The sequence below is a fragment of the Poecilia latipinna genome, unplaced genomic scaffold (genome assembly GCF_001443285.1).
Source record: "Poecilia latipinna isolate Pla-1442-1.1 unplaced genomic scaffold, P_latipinna-1.0 Scaffold974, whole genome shotgun sequence".
In the NCBI taxonomy this organism is placed as follows: Eukaryota; Metazoa; Chordata; class Actinopteri; order Cyprinodontiformes; family Poeciliidae; genus Poecilia; species Poecilia latipinna.
In genome coordinates this window covers 229,195-233,109 of record NW_015113590.1, presented here as the reverse complement: position 1 = coordinate 233,109, position 3,915 = coordinate 229,195, and the positions used below count along the sequence as shown (strand labels likewise).

At 39.2% G+C, this 3,915-nt stretch overlaps 1 long non-coding RNA gene across 2 annotated transcripts; it reads right to left on the bottom strand.

The window, feature by feature from the left end:
• Window positions 1–694: 694 nt before the first annotated feature.
• Window positions 695–2,732, bottom strand: LOC106958263 (uncharacterized). 2 transcript variants are annotated; one of them, XR_001427122.1, is made up of 6 exons: window positions 2,504–2,732; window positions 2,326–2,403; window positions 1,846–2,097; window positions 1,322–1,530; window positions 1,060–1,205; window positions 695–760 (listed from the first exon to the last, which is right to left on the bottom strand). It is a non-coding gene; the product is annotated as an uncharacterized LOC106958263 (long non-coding RNA). The 2 variants fall into 2 exon arrangements; XR_001427121.1 differs by having other exon boundaries at window positions 700–1,205; window positions 2,504–2,731.
• Between the last annotated feature and the right edge of the window lie 1,183 nt (window positions 2,733–3,915).

Genomic DNA, 3,915 nt, shown 5'->3' with positions numbered 1-3,915 from the left:
GTCAGTGATTACGTTTGATCGACGTCGAAATGAAACTCCACAAGACGTCCGCGGGACGTTCACCGGACTCAAAATCGACCACCATTAGACTTTTGGTGGACTTTCATTTGAATGTCCACTGATTACTTTCAGCGGACATTCGCATTTAATTCAAAAATCAAAAGCTATATAATGGTTATGCTAGGTCCGTGGAAATGCTAACATAGCAGCAATTTTATTGGAATGAAAGGTTTTCATGAGGAACAGTCGTCTTCCATTACCATGGGATATTAATCCATTGTAGAAAAGGAAAGCTGGCCCCACACTTACTGTTTTCACATGGAACGGTTGTCTTCTGTTTCCAAGACATATTAATCTAATGTAATAAATTGTAAAATCAATGACACCCACTTAAAAACACTTATTAATTTTATAGTATTAACATTAAAGACTACCCACAACAAAATATGATAATCACATTTATGTATACATATGTACCAAAAAGACATGAAACCTTCTTAGAACAAAGTAAAACAGCACAGTATACATTTTAATACAATGGGTTTTTAGAAAAGACATTTACAATAACAAAAAAATCAAAGCAAAGTAACCCGGTGCTTAAAAATATAATTTTAAAAGAAATATTTACACCAGAACTTATTTTATGAGCGTTGACACATGCACAAAAAAAAAACAAAAAAAAAAAAAAAAAACTCAGACAACCTTGAGCCTTAAAACTTTTGGTGTTCTGAATCAGACGCTTGGTTCTTTGGTACAGCCTCTGAAAAACAGACAAAATATATATATTTTAAACTGAGACGTGTATCATTCATGGTTTTATGAAACAAAACGTTTCATTGGCTACAGAGAAACATGCATAAAGTCCAGCTATAGGATAATATACAACAATTCACACAATTTTAGACTGAAAGGCACATGAGATTCTGCAACAGACTGGCGACCTGTCCAGGGTGACCCCGCCTCTCGCCCAGAACGTTAGCTGGGGAGGCACCAGCAAACCTCCTGACCCCACAAAGGGACAAGGGTGTATAGAAAATGGATGGATGAGATTATACTTACTAAATATTTCAGTCATCAAGAGCTGGTGACCAGAAAGACTTCTCTCTGCACCCAGTCTGAATAGATCTCTGCTGCTCTGCTTGGTGGTTTGAAAGGATCTTGGATAAAATGTTGCAGACAGCAGATCAGGTCCTTCTGAGATCCAGCTAAAAAAGTAACACAGAGAATTTAAAAGTTAATATTTAAACAGTACTGCACCTGATGGAAGGAAAGAATAATGTGAAGAGAAAGGCTAATTATGTTTTCAAAAAATTATACGTACCATTTATTTCTGAACAGCTCCTGATTCCAGTTTTTGGTTCAGGACTTCTAACTTCTCTGCAGTGAAGGCTGGAAGGCCGAGCTCATCCAGTGAGTCCATCTCTTCAGCAGAACCAGACGGGTCAGAACGGCTCGCAGCATCCCGGGGTTTCCCAGGCAAACTCCTTCAACTCCTTAAGGCTTTGAAGACGTTACACAGAATGCTTCAGTCTGCAAAGAATGATTAAAAAAAACGCTGTAATGTAAAATAATTTATTACAATGTAGACTGGGGGTGTTCAGCCCGGCAGGTCAGGACCCTCTGTCCTGCTTTAGATGAGTCTCTGCTGCAGCTCACCTGGATTAATGCAGGAAAACTAAAACAGACAAAACTCCCACCACACAAACCTTTATTTACATGTTGCTCTCTTATTCATGTCATCAACTAATCAAATCCAAAAATGCCCTACATCTACAAATAATTCAATTAAAAATATGATACATACACAAAGTGTAGTCACTGTTTTTACATTTTGGTTAAATTTACCTGATAGAGGAATTTCCAGTTGAAGGGAGTCGGTTAGTGGAGTTACTGGTTGGACTAAACAGCTACAGGTGAACACAGAGCAGCTGGTGGATGAGATGGTGAAGGTGGAGGACAGGTGGGAGTGAAGGTGGAGGACAGGTGGGAGTGAAGGTGGAGGACAGGTGGAAGGCTGTGGCTGCTGGAGCTGCTGGTCATGGGGGAGATTTTCTGGACCTGTGGCTTTTCCTCAGAATCTGAATGATCTCAGTTCACCTGTAACAAAAACATTTAATTAAAAACCTGCATAAACATCAGTGTGATTTATTCAATTAATCAAAATTTTGTCCAATAATACTTGATTATCATGTATTTCTAAGTGGTCTGTAGTAACTCCTAAACACATTGAAGCAACATAAAGGGATCAAACTGAAGAAACCTTGAACAGCTCTCTCTCTCTTTGCAGCTAATAATCCTAATTACTGCCTTACAAAAACTTTTTACCTGATCCTCTTGGGCTTCTGCTTTGAGGTCTGACATCTTCAGCCAGACGACATTTCTGTATGACTTTCAAGTTGTCACCTGAAATTACATATGAGAAAAAAAAACAATCATTACTTTAATCAAATAGGAAACATTCACATAAAGACAATAATGTCCATTAAGAAAGAGTATGACCAACTCTGAGCATCCTCTTGATCAGATAAACAGTGTCTTCAGTCAGAGGCTGTAACACAGACTGCTACAGGAGGTCCTTCCTGCTCACAGCCATCAGCATCAACAACTCTTTGAAGGACCTTGAAATAATAAGATAAACATTAGATCTAACTGGCAATTTAATTAACACTGAATTAAACAGAACATCACCCAGTAGTTTGTGCTGCGATACCAACGAATGTGCTATTAATATGACCAGCTGCATATTATTTTGTAGTTGATGATCCAGAGTGAAGGAAAAGACAGTGTTTACAGTAGCTTAAGATAAACCACAGGCTCAATAACAACATGCTACTATAGATCAGACTGAACATTTAGATTTTTTGTTCATCCACAAGAAACCATTAACTAGTTTACATTAACTAGACCACTTCAGTGCCTCCTGGTCCTCTAGAGCAGGGGTGGGCAATCCTGGTCCTCGAGGTCAGGTGTCCTGCAGCTCTTAACGTCTCCCTGGTCCAACACACTTGAATCCAACAGCTGAATCACCTCCTCAGTGCAGTCAGGTTCTCCAGTCCTGCTAACGACCTCATTATTTGACTCAGGTGTGTTGAAGTTGAGACGCATCTAAAAGTTGCAGGAGACCGGCCCTCCAGGCCTGGAGTTGCCCACCCCTGCTCTAGATTCTGCTGTCAGTTAGATTCCAGCTATGGATTAAAAAGAAATTATTAAATTCAAAAATATTTAATTGATTCCAAAAGAAAATTAAATGGTTAACTCCCATTACCAGCTGCCTCTCATGGCTGTGTTGGAAAATGTCAGTAAGCTTTGCACGTTTGGCGATACAAAGTATTAATGCATTTATTTTCTTTAATCTGGCTTTTTAAAAAGGACAACATAGAACTCAAGTTTTTAAATGTTATAATTTTATGTGCTGAAAAACTTAATTCCCACTCAGCTTTACTCGTTGCCAGCAGCTAAACTTCTCCTCAGTAGTAGACATGCGGACTGACGCCATGATGTTTTTTCCTACAGCCCTCAGTATATGAACGAAGCGGTCCGTTCAAACTCTCCCGATTACCTGCTTATCAGTTATGTTGACTCGGTGGCCCAGGACAAGTAACATTAGGGGAAAAAGAGCAGGACACTTCACGTAGATAAATATTTATGGTCGAGTCAAACTTTATAATAGAGGTTGAAAAGTCATGAGATAATGGCGCCACGTGCTCAAGGAGGACGAAGCTTAGCAAACGCACACAAAAGGCATCGGCAACAAATTATGTGTTTTTTTACGCTTTAACCACGTGCCAGGTTAGAATATGAAAGAAATAAGTATGGAAACTAATAACTTACCGAACAAGGTAGATCCCATCACTTCCGTTGCTTTTTAATTGCAGAAATCCGAGTTGGGAAGTGACGTCACTCTGCAGAAAATAC